Genomic DNA, 16,643 nt, shown 5'->3' on the forward strand with positions numbered 1-16,643 from the left:
AGAATCATCATCCACCACCCTTTTTAGTTCGGGCGCTACTGTAGAGACATTAGGTATTTTTGGAAGCAGGCAAGGTGAAAAATGAGCAACGCCTTCGCGGGGAATCAAACCACGGACCTCTGAAACACGCTCCCAGCGTGCAGACCACTACACTACGAAGGCATGCTAAGAAGGCTGGAGAAATACCGCATAGAGTAGCCTTAATATGCATCTATTCTTTTTTAAAAAAAAGATTCAATTAGATCTTAAACCCCTAAGAAATCTAGAAATATGCTCTAGTTTGGAACTTAAGGTATACGTCAATTTATAAAACAGAAAACATCAATCTTAATATTGTTGACATAAAATTAATAATGACTTATCATCAGTCACTTACATTCCGCTATCCTTACAGGTAATTTCAACTATAAACATCCTCACCGGAGCTGCAGAAATACAAATAAAAAGGAGATATTTTATTTAGCTACTGTAACTCTAGACCAGGACATGTTTTTAGTGCAGAATTCTCTGCTCATTTTTATTCGAATGGAAATGCTCCTCATGTTCTGAAGGTTATTGTTGCCAGTAATATTGCCAACATTTTGTTTTAGTTTACAGTAAAAAGCTGTTTTTCTTCTAACCATCTCGAATCCTATGTATGTATATACGGATTAAAATCCCATCCATAGTTACAGATGTAAACTCTCCAGCTAAATTATTTCATTGCTGTTCTCTCGTATCGAATAAAGTGGTACGATTATTCTCTCCACTCCTCACTACGCGGATGTAGATCAAAATCCAAAATCCAAATCAGGCAAAATCTAAATCAAATCCAAATTCCAAATCAGGCAAAATCCAAAATCCAAAATCTAAACCAGGCAAAATCAAAAAACCAAAATCCAAATCAGGCAAAACAGGCAAAATCAGACAAAATCCAAATCAGGCAAAACAGGCAAAATCCGAAATCCAAACCAGGCAAAATCAAACAAACAGTCTCCGATGCAACGTGTATTCTAAACAATCCATACTTTACGCTTTCTAAAATTATGGTTATAGGCAACAGGGGTGGAAAAAAGAAATTAGAACAAAGAACAGACAACAAATCCCCTCAGTAAACTCTTGCGCAATGATCAAGCCGGTATAGTGGAAGCCATTATAGTGGTTAGAGTTAGGGGATTTATAGTGGTTAAGAAGAGGCCTAGGTTCGAATCCCGGAGAGGGCATGTGTAGTGTTCGTGCGGCATGAGGGCACTCCGGGGTGCTCTCCATCAAAATTGGGTTAAGAACTGAGCGAAGTCATAGTGTCACCTTCATGGTGCTCAAGGCTCTTGCCAACGACAGGCGCAATCTTGTCCTTGCCACCATGAATTTCGTGGGCTTGTTCTGATGTTACCGTCAGACAAGTGAAAGAAGTCACAACACAAAAACACGATGCTCAAACTATGTGGAAAGTTGCTAAACTGATCAAAAATAATGGCAGCAGCATTATAACGATTTTTCAATAAACTCTCAAATATTGACTCTCCAAAAATAATACGGAAGTCTTAGCAAACCATTTCGAAAAGTAATTTCAAAACGATTTTCAATCTGATCCACAAGAAATAAGGATTGATGAACAAGCACAAATCCTTTTAAACACGTCCACAAATCAGCATATGTCTCCTAAAGGAAGTTTCTACTGTTATCAAAAGTATACATTCCCAAAAAGTTTCAAGAATTTACAATATTCCAAAAAGCCTCACAAACTTTGTCCCAAGAAAGCGCCACTTTTGTGCAAAACAGCGCTTGGAAATTTTTAAATGTTTCACAGACTTTTGAATGACCCTGTGGATTTCAAATATTAAATATTGTACTTTCAATTAACTAAATAAAGATACAGTATTCTCCGAAATATTAATATGTTTAATTTGTATGAAATGCCTAATATACTGATTTCTCAAAACGCCGGAAATGCTACAGGTGGGATCTTTATGGACCAGCCGGAATTGTTTATATGTATTTGTAGACGGCATTATTGTAAAATTGATTGACTTAATTCATGATCTTACTTTTAAACATGCACTTTCAAAGAGTAAGATCTGGTAATTTTCACTCCTCGCTGTTTTGGATCACTTGCATTAATAATTTTTCTTCGTCTTCATTTTAATCAAACGAGAAGGTAACTCGTTAGAGAAGCCCTCATGGCATCACCGATCGAAAGATCAATTCTGTCTTCTGTTCAAGAAAAGGACATTGTCTTTTTGTCCCCATTTTTCAGTAGCCATAGCAATAGCTTTGTTGATAGTTTGTTACGTCTAGACATCTACTGCTTGTTGCTTGTATAGTGACCACGCAGTCTCTCAGAATTGAGGTTGCTTTGAAAATGGATAGGCGGAGATCTCATTCAAAGCTGACTGACTTTAAATCAATGATTATTTTAGAAACCATGGATCATTCGATATCTTCCTGGAAATGTGACAGTCTAGTTAGTTTAAATAAGGAAGTTCGATTCTCTTGATGTTGAATGAAAATGCTTTATACTCTTTTATTGATGACAGTAGGTAATAGAAAACAGTTTCAGTTTACCATGTAAAAAAAAATTTCTTTCGCTTTTCTTCCTTGAAACTCTTTGATTTCTTGAATCGCAAAATCTTCTCAGAAATTCAAATTAAGTTTACATTAATATACAATTGTTTAAGAACATAAAATTAAGCAATAATCTGCCATAGATTAGCAATGGGTTTAAAGGAAAACAAATCTGCCGATTTCGAGGGAGAGTAGAATAAATCCTTTTTCAAACAGGAGGAAGAATATTTTTCGTTCTTGAAAAAAAAATGGCGTTTTTCAGAAGATTTTTCTTCCATAAAGAAGAAGCACTCTTCCTGTTTTCCTTTGGATCTTTAGAGTTTTTCAATTAAATTGACTTCAGTCTACCACTAATTTTTGTTCAATTTTATGTTTGGCTTCCTCTATCATTTAAGAATTAAGATATACTACTGAAATTTCAGTTTGAAAGTTAAAAAAATACGAATAGTGTAAGAAAACAGCAACACGTTTTTACATGACCTTTACAGCATAAATTCAGTGTTAGAATTCAAATAAACAAACAACAAAACAAAAACAAAAAAAAAAAAAAAAAAAAGCAATCTTAAGTTTGGCGAAGAATTTGTATAAAACTCACTTGATTTTGAGGGCGATTAGGATACCTCTTCTTTAGAAGCAAAACTTTTCTGTGAAGATGGGAGAAGCGACAACAGTTTCGTATCGAAAGCAACGAGGAAAGCAAAGGAAACAGAAATGTAGCGCCATCTGTCGATGAAATAAGTAATGAAACGCGAGAAACTAAAATATTAGAATTCTGAAAGCGTTAGGAAGAATTGCATTGGAATTAATGTCATTAACTAAAGAAGATTCTGTTCTTCCAAAGAAGACAATTCAAAACCTGCTCCATATTAAGGCTGCACATTTTGTCTAACTTTAAATTTACAACCTTATTATGTTTTGGAGTGCTTACTTCTCATCCAGATTGATGGGAATTCAGTTTTTCCTTCTTTCATTATGATACATAGAATACGTCCATTCTCGAAATTATGACAAGCAAAATAACACTTTTCGTGATTAGTTTATATTTAGTATACACATAAAAATAGCGTTTGAACGACATACATAAGTACAGTTGTAAGGTTTAGTTTAAATAATATGTTTTTGTTTATATTAAAATCTGTTCTATATTTCTACTGTTTCATCTGTTTCCACCAGCATATGTAAATGACAGGAGTTTTAAATATAGTTAGAATCTAAGTTAAGGAAAGAGGATTGGCATCACCTCTGCTTTTACCCGATGATAGCTGGAAATTTTTGATTTGCTGAGTTTTCCCTTTTGTCTGTTGCATAGCGCGTAATTAGGTCTTGAAATTTAACAAGCCAAATGCTAGAATAAAATTTAACTTATGATTACATATAATTCGATTCTATGTTACTTGCGCAAACAGAGGAAATGAAATTGGTTCTTTGTTAGATTCTTCAAGTTGAAATCAACGGTAATTGAATTGTTTTATAGTACTTGCGTATTATACCATCTACCATGAAACTGATCGCCAAGTAGTGCCAAGTATGAGCAAGCGTAAAGTCACAACGCATTCATTCACTTTCATTCTGCGCTTTCCTTTGATGTGACTACGGATAAGCAATGACGACGCAACGTGAAATCTGTGACAAGATAACATCTATTCAAAACAGAATACAGTTCGAGGACTGTAGAATCACGTTTGTGACTGCACTCCAGTTCATTTGCAAATGGTTGAGATAATTAGCATCGATCAAATGAAGAAAATAAAAATAACAGTTGGATATATCTGACAAAACAGTAATAGATTGAAACAATAATCTGGAGGAAGTTTCTACTCATAGCATTCTAAACAGAACATCCGGTAAAATCGGTGGAGCTAACAAAATAGCCAACATCGACAAAAGCCTTTTTATGAAAGTGGATCGAATATTTCAGAAGCAAGAGTGACCTGATGGGCTGACAGATAAACTGACGAATGCTTTACTGCAAGGCTTATAGACAAAACTGAGGCTCAAAACTCTTCAGGAACGATTGGCGGGGATTTGATGGGATCTCTCCCACCTTTTTACGGTGGACGTGATAATAGGTAAATGCTATTTTTATTTGCGTTGCAGCTGTATTCACTTAGCATTCTCAGATGTAGTAGATGGGGGAATGAAAATTTAGTTTAAATGAAAATGAGTTTGGGCTTATACAGTAATAATAATAATAATTAAAAAAAAACTGAAAACTTTCAGATTTTATATTACGCCCAAAGCGGTGTTTTTTTTACCGTTTTGTGTTACCTTTATTTACAAAATATAATGTTCTTCGCATTTAAACCATTAAAATTCCCTTCAGCAGCAATATCACAAAGTAATTTAAAAAGAGCATAATCTTAAGAATTTCCGATACACGTCTCTAGCGCTGGAGATAAAAATGCTTCCCCCCCCTGTACAGTGTTGCCATTGCTCGCTTTGAAATCGTTGAGTTTCTTAATCAAAAATTCGTTAAAGGTTCACAAAATACAAATTCGTTCAAAATTTGATGTCTCTAGGTACTGTTGTTTTTTTCACAGTGCAAGAATCATGCATACATTCATGCAGATTCTTCATTATTTAATTTCTTTAAATATAATGCAGGGTTCTAATATTTGGTGGCAACAATCTGAAAAGTGAAACGCCGTTTATAGTGAACCAACGCAAAATCCCAAAACGAAATTAATAGCGCTTCTGGACAAATTGCTCCTTTGGGCTAGTAATAATAATTAAGACAATAATTCTTCAAATCTTAATTAATTGAATAATACACAGACTCATCAGATTTCGCTGAGATTTCTCATTGAATATCTATCCACAGTTGTACCTGTCAAATTATTGCACTACTTCCTTGGTAACACAAGTATTAACTTAAATTCTATTACTGAAACATGATAAAAAATAAATTTAGCGCCAGAAAGATTAATTTTGTATTTTTCTAACAGCATCATTTGGCGTGAGTAGTGATGCAGGAACATTTCTATCCACAATTTTAAACTGGTCAAAGATAAAGAAAAACCTCACTTAAATATACATTTCTCATTGCTATAAAGTTCTCCATAATTTTTTTATGTGTGCAGCTATTTTCTGCTGCACGAAAGCCAAGTAGCTTAGTGTTGCAATTGCTCGCTTTGAAATCGTTGAGTTAATTAATACAAAATTCGTTAAAGTTTTACAAATATGAAATAGATAATAAAACAAATTCCAAATGCCCATATTTTCGAGTGAAGGACTTCATTATTCAAAATTTGATGACTCTAGGTATCGTTATTTTTTTACAATGTCCCTTAGGTTACATTCTCGGCGAAGAGACTGTGGTATAAATATTATAACTGATTTAAGCCGAGCTTCGTTGCTAGACAACTAGACCTTGCTACGTTCACACAAACTGGTTTGGGGGTTTTGACATAAAGTTCAAGGTTATCAACTTTATGCTGACTTAGCATAATAAGAGGTTATCACAACCGTCGACGGTCCCTGCTAGACGGGATTTTTCTGAGAAACGAGATTCTGGTAGTACTGGTTTAAACGAGAGGATTGCTAGAAAAAAGAGCCCTGCTGGAAGTGAAGTCCCGCCTAGCTACTGGAACGGTGTACCGGCTACGCGGGAATTTTTGAAATCTCGTCGAAAATGTTTCGGCTGCAGCCGTATCCCGCGTAGAGATCAAACAATCAGACGAAAGTTCTGCTTTTGAAGGATCACGTGATCCCAATCTGAGCGATAATCGATTACCGTTTGGCGTTCAAGTCTTTGTAGTAAGTGAAAATGGTAACCTAGCTACATGGGTTTACTGGAAATATGTGCATTCTGAGAATCGTCTCTTTCGACGTCAAGTCTCTCGTAGCCGAAACATATTGTGACTGGAACCTAAGAGTTGAGCAATCAGAGCAAACGCGGGAAACTTATGGAGCGGGAAAGCTGTAGATACATCCAACGCATGCCCATATTTAGCTTTGGTATCTAATTGACTACAACTTAGACCTTGTCTCGCAGGTGTGAAGGGAACTCCCGTATTTTATGCCTTATGAGTATGTCTCTATGACATTTACGCCACCGTCTGAAAGGAGTTTAAATGATTGATGAGTACGGGCTATTCTTGACTAAAGCATTACGAAGTGTGCGTCCATTTAAAGCAACAATTTTAAAAATGATTAGGTTTCTTACTTTCTTACTATGATGAGCAACATACTTTCATGATATTTAAGATCAATAAAAGATCTTATGGATTATCGATTGCCAACAATGTGCAGTCTTGTTTCTGGCCTATATTGATAAATATGATTATTTCTAACTGGCAAAATGAGAGAATAATAAAAGACCTTATGTCTCGTCTATTAGCAACAATGTTCGCTAGTTTCCGATCTATGTTTCAACGAACAATATTTTTTCGCTCTTTATTTAATTTATTTATTAGCATTCTTTTGTGCTTTTAATAAATAAATAAAATAAATTATTACAAGGGGTCACAGTGCAATGTAAGTTTTAGTCTTTGGGTTCTAGAAATAGAAATTAGAAACTATAACTTTTAATGTTTTTAAGTTGTAATTAAAATTGTACCTCATGCAGATTCGTTTCTTTGGAAACTATTCTTCTCGTTTAGGAACAGGTACAACTGGCCACGTGGATTATAACTATCCTGTTGCTTTCATGCGCACGTAAGATAGGAGGGCTATTGTTGGAAGACGAACCGATAAGCAAAAAATTATCGTCTGACAATGTTTAACGAAAATTATTGTCTTGTCTAGAAGAAACTGATAAGATTTTACCCTTGTCACTGAGTTTTTGAAGATAAGAAAAATGTATTTGTTGCTATGAAATCCTTTTGATAGCAGAAATTCAAAGGAAAGATCTTTCCCAACAGGAAAATAGAAATCATCACAATGATACAAATGCAAATTATTAATCAATCATGAAGACAGTTTAAAAAAGGAAACCAAAGAATGAATCAGCTTTTTACTACATGGCGAGAAGTATATTTTATTGTAAAGTTACTTAAATAATTTTTGCTTGGAAGTCATAGTATGCAGTTTGTGAAAAAAGTATTCGACTCTACTAATTAATGCCTTTATAATGACATAACATAATTCTGATTATTTATTGCTAACCTTCTTTTGTTGTAGTCTTTATCAATTTCTATACGAGTCATTAAATGCAGTGGTCTAGAATTGAAACTACCGATTAAAAAAGATATTCGTACCCAAACTGTAAGAAATACCCTTAAAGGGTTTGGTTATAAAGAACGATCATGTCCGAAAAATAGTATGTGTCTGATGTCAGTAGAAAGAAAAGGTTATCATTTGTGAAAAAATATGTAAACGAGCCCCTAGACGTTTGAAAGAAGGATTATATTTAGTGATGAAAGTAAATATAATAAGCTTTGGAGCAGACAGTAATCGTAAGGTACGGATACAACCAAATAAAGAACTTGAATTGAGAAATCTCCAACCAACAGAAAAGCAGGGTCGACGCCAATTTTAAACAGAAATAATATAATGAACCATAAGGTAGTGGAGATTCATTTATTTTGACTAATAGTTAATTTTTGGTTAAAGCAACTTTCCTTTAGAGCGTCTTATGCCTGCTTCAAGAAGGGCTTACTTTGACTTACTTGCGATTTGATTTTGTGGCGTTGAATGCTTCTAGCCACTCAGCTTGTTTCCGCCGGCTACTATGAGTCAGTACTTGAAACACTCCCACAGTCACCAAACATAAATCCAATTGAACACTTATGGGAAGAATCAGGTCGAAGGATCAGAAATAACGACACTACAAAAAAGAAGAAGGTAAACACAACATTGAGAGGAAAAATAGTATAAAGCACAAAGTGATTATAATAAAAAACTAGTTGTAAGCTGGCTATTCAGACTGAAAGGCTGTTATTGAGTTTAAAAGACATCCTAAAAATATTAATTATAACATAAAACCTTATTCGTTGCCATTTTAGAAAAGCATCGAATACTTTTTGACCCATGCTATAACATCAAAACGCTTTTTGATTTTTTATGATAGCATCATTCCCCCCCCTCCAATGGCGGGCATTTGTCTATAACGGCGCTGGCCACTCCTAAGGCCCAGAAGTGGTGGCCATTTTATTGTGGAGGCACCTAATAGGCGACCACCGTTAACTCTTATGAAGAGAGAAACAATGTTACATCCGTGCTTTCTCCGGGATTCGAACCCGGGCCGTTTCGGTATCGTAGTAAGGTTCCCTTAACCACTATACTGTGTGAACGCCGTATCAATATATTTAATTTCTTTAGAAATGTGCCTGAGGTACATCATCGTTCTATACTTTTCACATTGAACAAATAAAATTTCTAGTTCATTGTTTAATGTTTTTGAATGACGTATTGTTTAGATAATCGTACGAAGGTAAAATCACTTTTTGGAAAAACTGTATATCATTTCTGAGGAAAAATCTCCTTTTTACCTTTATTTTTGCAATGAAACCCGATAAAAGTACCTTTAGAAATGTATTTTTATTAGTCTTTGACGAAAACAAAAATCTTTCACCCTGATAGTTTGTTGAAAACAAAACCTTTTAATCTGATAAATATGTCGAAAAAAAAATCTTTTACTCCTCAGAATAATAAATAAGAAAATTCCCCTTCATTCTTTGATTTCATCTCCCTCATTTATGAAATCTGAATTAACTTGCAGATATTACACCAGTGCTCATTTTAAATATAATATGCAAAAAGAGTAAAAAATTAAGATAAATAAACGAAACAGCTTTGCTGAATTTTTAGCCCAAAGGAGCGTTAGTTCAGAAGAGCTAATTTCGTTTTGGCATTTTGCTTCGATTCATTTTTCAAACTGTTGCAACCAAATATTACCGCCCTGTGTTACATTTAAAGAAATTAACTAATGAAGAATCTGCATAAATGTATGCATGTTTCTCGCATTGTGTTAAAACAACGGTAGAGACATCAAATTTTGAATAACGTAATCCTTCTCCGAATATGGGCATCTAAATTTATTTTATTATAGATTTCATATTTTGTACGGCATTTATGAGTTTTTGATTAAGAAACTCAGCGATTTTAAAGCGAGCAATGGCAACATTGCACGGGAGGGGGCAATATATCTCCAGCGCGCGAGTCTGTGCATTGGAAATTCTAAAGATATGCTCCTTTTTAAATTATTTTGCGATATTGCTGTTGAATTGAATTTTATGGTTTAAGTGCAAAGAACATGATATTTAATAAATAACGGTAACACAGAAAACGTTTTAAAAAACGCCCCTTTGGGCGCAAAGTAAAATCTGAATTTTTTTTTTTTTTTTTTTTCCCTACATTTGATTTTTTTTTCAAAAATGTGTGAAATTTTCCTACTCTGTTTTCTGTCTAGTTAGCGTTCACCACTCACTTCTCTCTTTCCTCCACTGTATATACCGTAAGAGTAAAAATGTTCTGCGCCCAGTGTCGTGCATAATTTTTAATTAAGATATGCTTCTCAAGAACTATTTTGTTCAGAAATAAAATGCATTAATTCGGCATGCACTGATGAGTCTAACTGGAACATTAAATAATGAATAATTAATTTACAGATTATTTTTCGTGCTTAAAAAATTTTTAAATAAGAAAAAAAACTGAAAAAATTTAATGCTTATTTTGAATATTTTTTAAAGGATTGGAATGACGCATTCTTAATTTACTCACAAATTTTTTTTTTTTTTTACAATACTTTTTCAAATTCCAGAATAATATAATCTTTCTCCAGTAAAAAATTTTTTATTTTGCTAAATTAATAAATTTTTCAATCTAAACTGCTTAATCTTTTGTCCTAATTATTCTATAATTATGATTTTTTATTTTGCAATTAGATATTTATATATTACAGTATATTTTTTTTAATTTAAAACAAAATTATTGCAATTTATTTAAGCGTGATATGCTGCTGAAAATTAAACAGTTATAAACAAAAAGTAAAAAAATTAGAACCAAAACCACAAAGAACCCAAAATTAAATTCAAAACCTGTAAATTTTAGAATTTCCGTAAAATATTTAAATAAAGCAAACATTACCAGTATTCCTGGCTGTGAGTGTGACGTTACTATCTAAGCCTTAAACCGCATTACGATTGTAATCTACATCTCTTTAATTCATGTATGCAGTTATTATTTTCTTCAGAAAGTACAGTAATCTTAGTGGGTCTGACCTCACTGTCATTAGATGACTTGTCTGTACATATATAGTATGTAATTAAAGAAGTTGAGTCTGCACTGTTCCTACTGTTTGATTTAGAACTTAAAAATTGCGATGCTTTTATTTCTTGACTGTTTTTTATTATTAAAGAACATTTTCCTCCGTTTTTATTGCCGGATAACGTTTTTGGAGGCATTTCTCGATTTGTGGGGAAAATGAAATAAGTCTAAAGGAATACAAACACTGTGATACATTGTCATAAAAAATGGGAGGGGGGGAACACACGAACAACATCGTGTTATAACATCGATTCGATGCTGCAATCCATATATATATTATTACGAATTCTGCATAATATAACATGAGAAGTCTGAAGAGACGAAGCTTTGCTGGATAAACAAGATAACAGGAGCAAGTCTATTTAATATTGAGTAAATTACTATCTCGCTAAATTGGCGAGATATCGCCCAGCTGGCGATGATTTTTGGCGATTAATTATTGTCCCCAAATTTGGTTAGAAATAACCCAAATCGCCAAACTAGGCGACTATTTGGCGTCATTCTCAGCCAGCACTTATATAACTATTATAAGTAGTTAGTGTAATTGAATAACTGTAATTGATACCTACATGTAACTGTTACCGTATATGCCTTGCAGTAATCTCGAGAAAGGGAAGGTGCTAGAGATTTCTTAAAGGGCGAATGGGGGTTTTAGGGGACCCAATCGCCCAATCCATGGAGGTAGGAAGTAAGATGGAGTCGCCCTAAACAAGTTTCTCCGTACCCTGCTCTGAAGCACCGGCGATCCCTACGTGGTGACCAAAACATTGGGTCATTTACCATTGAGTTCTATGGGATTTGACGCGTTAGGGTGTAAATATTTTGTAATTACGTCGCAAATATACATATAAATGTATATATTTTCTTTTTCTACAACACTTCAGAGTCCTAAGTATGTGAAAACAACATATTTTTAAACATTTCATTCTGAACGGAATTAAATGCTATACTTTTCACAGGACAGTTTTCTCAGAATGGTTTAATTTGAATGAAATATTTTCACAAGTTTTCGTTAATTACATTAGAAAAAAAAATTAAGGTAATTCGATTTTATTCGGTTAAGGTACAAAAATTAAGATCAAAGTTTAATGTATTATTAATATTAAAATTATGCATTATTTCTTTTCTATTTATAGAGCTTCTTCCTAAAATACTTTCTTAAATATGACATGAGTTTTTGGCTTCTTTTAAATCGAAAAATGTAAGTCAATTTATAATTAATGCTCTATTCGGTTCATTTTAAATTAGAGAATTATTAGGAATTAGCGAAATACTTTAAATAAGTATTTCGCTAATTCCTAATAATTAAATAGGTATTAAATAGTATTTGACTTTCTCTGAACATTTCTGAAAGGGAATAAAATAAGGTATTATTTAAAACTTGTAACTGAGTTATTATAAAATGTAAAGAGAATAATTCTTTTAATTATACTTATCAGATTTTTTTTTACCCTTCATTTCAACAATACATATTCCAAAACTCTTTATTACGTTCTTAAGTGCGCATCTCATAGCATTTGCTTTACAATACCTTTTAACAGATTGCTTTCCAATACGAACAATTCTTGCTTAAATAGTTTTATAACGTATTTGTCAACAGGATTTCAATTTATGTTTACAATTCAATATTAAGGTTATTATATATTTAGATAACATTTATAATCATTATAAATTAGATATATTTAATCATTAGATTTCTTCACAGTACTTTCACAGTTGTTTAGAAGTGAATAAATTCTTCATTTCAAATACATTTATAAATAATTTAGTGAATATTTAAGTATTTTGTCAAAGGCAGATACATGCTTTTTGCAAGCACATGCATAAATACCCATACATATTTCCTATTTATCATTTCCGGCATGTGCAAATCTTTAATTTCTGTGCATTCACTATATTTTTCGTGTAAAGTAATTCACACTAATTTAGCATACACCCGAAAGTTTTACATAAAAAATATATATGAATATAATTTGAATGAAAATTATAAGTATTATTTTTAATACCCACTCAAAGGTCAGTTTTTCTTGAAAATTCCTCCACGATGGCATCTCTCTCTTTAGGCAGATAGCCCTTGCATGCGTTACTCTATTTAATAAAAACTTAATCTGACCTATGTGCCTAATTACAAATATTTTAACATACATAATTTTATATTTACATTTAACCATCAAGTTTCAAACTTTTCAAATCTTCTAGAAAATAAATTTTGGCAGTTCTCTTTTAGCAATTTTCTTAAAAATCTATATTTTTGTAGTGCTACAGCTTAGAATTTTATAAAACAAATTCCTAATCAAAATCGCCGTTGTTAGTTATCGAAAAATAACCAAGATGTGATTTTTGCGTAAATGTCAGTAAACTATACAAATTGCTATTATCCATTACACTATGAATGTTTCTTTCATGCGAGAGTGTCCCTTTTTCGATTTCTATGGAACTGTCGTGTGTCGAAATACTATCAGAATCTTGTCAAGCGAGTTTCTGAATGTAAACAAAGAACACCCCGTCTGGTGACCCAAGCTTCAAAGCAGTGCTTCACTTCTAGCGCGGAATGGCCCCTCCTCCCTTTCCTACCTCCATGGCCCAATCCTGGGTGGGGAGAATCATCTTCCACCACCCTTTTAGTTCGGTCGCCACTGTAGAGTCATTAGGATTTTTGGAAGAGGGAGAGAGGAAAAATAAGCAATCGTCTTCGCCGGAAATCGAACAACGGACCTCTGAAATACCGGCTCAGTGTGCTGACCACTACACCACGAAGGCAGGCTAGGAAGGCGGGAGAAATACCTTATAAGCTACTTGAATGAAAATTTGATTTAACAATGAATGAACATTTATCTCGATTAGCGCTTAAAGAAACTTACGTTCACTATTGTGATAAAAGTATTCAGAATGAAATACAGGCTATTTTGTATTAAATGGGACAAAAAGAAAGCATACACGTGAACGCTATAATTGCTTTATTTTCGTAAATCAAATTTACAGCAAAAGTATAGTTATCCATGTTTCTATAAGTGTTCTTGATAGAACTAGATATAGCCAAAGCATTACTTCCTGACGACGCAAAACTTCCAATAGAAACCGCTACGTTCATAATCATTAATAAATTACAAGCCTTCATACCAAATCTTTGGGTTTGCATTACGAATATTGCTTACAATACCTACTACAGTAGCGGCTGGTGAGGGACCTTTAGTAAACTAGTGGCCCGATGTTTTTAGTTGGTGACAGCTTTGAAGAAAGCGAAGTTCCAAAGCAGGTACAGTAATGACCGTAAGTAAGCTTATAAAAGTATACTTACGGTCATTACTATACCTGCCTTGGAACTTTTCCTTCTCCAAAGTTGTCACCAACTGATGATATCGGGCTACAGGTTACAGACACTGGCATGACAACACTCGCCAGCGAGCCGGGCTAGAGTGCATCGGTAACAACAAATGAACTATGGGATGTAAAACTGAAAAATGGTGAATTGCAGTACAGTACAACTCCAATTATCCAAACTCCGACTATCCGAATCGCTTTCAGAATTTCAGAATCAACTGAAAAAGAGAAGGAAAAGCAGAAAAAGGAAAAAGACACTCAAGAAAAGGAAAGGGAAGAGACAGGAGAAGATGAGGATGACGCGTCACTTGAGGAATTAAGAAACATTCTTTTGAAATTCCTGGATGCTGAGGATACAGCAGAATGGATGGTGTGTGATTCATCAAACCCTGGGTTTCAAATTCTAAATGATGATGAATGTATTGAAAGTGTGAGAAAAGAAAGTTTCGAGGAGGAAGATGGCTTTAATGTCGAAGATGAAGCAGACACAGGACCATCAGCTGCTAAAGTGTTTGCCTGCTGTTTAAGTGGATGGAGCGTCAGCCCGAGTGTGACCACATGCAACTTCTCATTGTCAAACGGATGCGCGACTTGGCTGCTTGAAAATGGGTGAAGACAGTCAAACAGCTTACTTTGACTCAGATATTCAACAAGCAATGACTTTCAGCACTTGTAAGTACTGTACTGTAAGCTATATAACATGTCTTTTCGTTTTAATTAATTAAAACCTCGTTTTCTTTAAAAATAGTTTTTTCTCCCATTATCAACACACAGTAATTAATGAAAGTGTACGCAAACCTTTTCTTCAGAAAAAAATCCAATTATCCGAATTTTTGATTACCTGAATGGGGTTTCGGTCCCAATTGATTCCGATAATTGGAGTTCTACTAACAAACAGATAGCTAACAAAAGTATTGTTTCACCGGTGACTATTTAAACAGAACTTCGGCACACTAAAATTCGCACTATCATCTTTGATAAGTACCGAATTAAAAAGAAAAAAAAGAAAAAAAAAAAAAAAAATTATTCGGATTATCTTCGAAACCGCAGCGGAATGTTGCTTCAGAGATAAAGTGATTCCTTCGGCCTTGACTTCGCATTTTTCGATATCGCTGATTTGAATGCAATCTTTCCTACGCTTAGCAGGAAAGAAAAGAACACTCCCTCCGTCCGAAAATATAAGATACACATAGAATTAATTTTCGTCTGAAATTTTGTAAGCCTCTTGTGAACAAACACTGTGAAGTAGCTGTTAACTATCCTTCTTGATGAAGTTTGTTTTTAACATGAGGAATTTCGTCCACACGGACATCCCATCTTTTTGTTGTCAAGGTCCCTTTAAATCTATTCTCGCGGTTCTTAATAAACAAATGGCCATTTTCCCATCCAATCAAAACATCTCTTTGGCGGTGAAACGTTTGCTTTTGCAAAATCGGTGGGCTTCCTTTCCCTCAAACATCCCGTTCTGCACTCTCGGTTAAACCATATGGAGGAAGGAAGTCATTCTTACTCCCATGGGTTAAACTCACACCCTCCTTTTTAGGCATGGAGGTCTCCATGCAGGTAGGAAGTCATTCTTACCTTCATGGGTTAAACCAACACCTCCTAGAACTAACTGAAGGCCACGGCGCGTTTCCCAGGAGGAGGTGTGACGTCAGTGTCAGTAGGGATTGTATTTCATTTAACTCTCCCCACCCAGGACTGTGGTGGGTGGATTTCCGGAGTTTTGACGGTCACTTGGTCAGAAATCGTCCATAAGAACAGTCGACATTTTCTTTCTTTTTTCAGATATTTCTATATTATAAGTATTCCACTTTATTATTTGTTTTTCAAATTTTTGATATGGTTTACACATGCTGTGTACCTAACTGTAAAGGGAACTATCCAAATGGTCCAAAAGTACAGGTTTTCTCTTTTCCGAAAGAGAAAGAATTCTTAAATAAATGGATAAAGGCGATTCATAGAAGCAATTTCAAGCCAACAAAATTTTCGAAGGTAAGTTGCGTTTTTTTTTTTTTTTTTTTTTTTTTTTTTTTTAATGAATAAGTTTATACTTATCTGTGCTTTAAAAAGTGCTTCTGTGTTAAGTATGTTATAATTATCATAAACTAAAGCGAGTACATACATTTATAGAAAGTAAACATATTTAATCTTATTGTAAGTCTAATAGTGATTATATAAGTATGATGATTTAATCATACTATGAATTTAATTTATAGCAGATAGTACTGTTTATCATCATGCTAATCGTTCAATCCATAGCAGATGGCATTCTTTATCGTCATGCTAGTCAATTTGTAGTAAATAGCATCATTTACCAAGTTAAGTAAATTAAACAAATGTGTGACTTAAAAGTAGGATTAGATTAAATGTAGGATTAATAAAAATTCAAAATTGTAAATACATTTTGTATGTTGCAAAATGCTTGCATTTAAATATCTTGATACATTTGTCACAGGAACAGCGTATTTATTAAAATCCGAAGACCTTGAAAAATCTTGATAATATCTCTGTAACTAATACCAATTTTGTTTCTGATGTTAATGCGAAAAAATACGCTATTTAAATTT

The 16,643-nt window shown here is 33.8% G+C and overlaps 1 long non-coding RNA gene across 1 annotated transcript; it reads right to left on the reverse strand.

The window, feature by feature from the left end:
• Positions 1 to 3,135: 3,135 nt before the first annotated feature.
• On the reverse strand, positions 3,136 to 15,049 carry LOC118199120 (uncharacterized). Its single transcript, XR_004759895.2, has 3 exons — positions 14,915 to 15,049; positions 8,154 to 8,311; positions 3,136 to 3,267 (listed from the first exon to the last, which is right to left on the reverse strand). It is a non-coding gene; the product is annotated as an uncharacterized LOC118199120 (long non-coding RNA).
• Positions 15,050 to 16,643: the final 1,594 nt, after the last annotated feature.

This window comes from Stegodyphus dumicola, chromosome 8, assembly GCF_044657685.1.
Source record: "Stegodyphus dumicola isolate Sdum_Otavi_A_Nest chromosome 8, ASM4465768v1".
Lineage (NCBI taxonomy): Eukaryota > Metazoa > Arthropoda > Arachnida > Araneae > Eresidae > Stegodyphus > Stegodyphus dumicola.